General features: G+C 57.1%; 1 long non-coding RNA gene across 1 annotated transcript; it reads left to right on the forward strand.

The window, feature by feature from the left end:
• Positions 1 to 6: 6 nt before the first annotated feature.
• Positions 7 to 233, forward strand: LOC107682027 (uncharacterized). The gene is made up of 2 exons (XR_001633328.1): positions 7 to 105; positions 192 to 233. It is a non-coding gene; the product is annotated as an uncharacterized LOC107682027 (long non-coding RNA).
• Positions 234 to 273: the final 40 nt, after the last annotated feature.

Genomic DNA, 273 nt, shown 5'->3' on the forward strand with positions numbered 1-273 from the left:
CAATGCTGACCTGGTCTGGTGTCAAGAGGAGCATAAGAACCAGGGATACTACGACTACGTAAAGCCCCGCATGCGCACCACCATCGACCGTGCCAAGCCTGTCTGGTAAACTCTCGTCTTCTCCTGTAGAGCCGTGACACTCCAGGTGCTCTGTATTTTGACCAGTCCTCACCCTGTCCTTCTGTGTGCAGGTATGCCGGCCGTGAGCCTGCCGCCGCCCCGGCCACAGGAAACAAGAACACCCATCTTCTGGAGCTGAAGCGTTTCCTCGAC

This window comes from Sinocyclocheilus anshuiensis, unplaced genomic scaffold (genome assembly GCF_001515605.1).
Source record: "Sinocyclocheilus anshuiensis isolate Anshui unplaced genomic scaffold, SAMN03320099.WGS_v1.1 C31070489, whole genome shotgun sequence".
In the NCBI taxonomy this organism is placed as follows: domain Eukaryota; kingdom Metazoa; phylum Chordata; class Actinopteri; order Cypriniformes; family Cyprinidae; genus Sinocyclocheilus; species Sinocyclocheilus anshuiensis.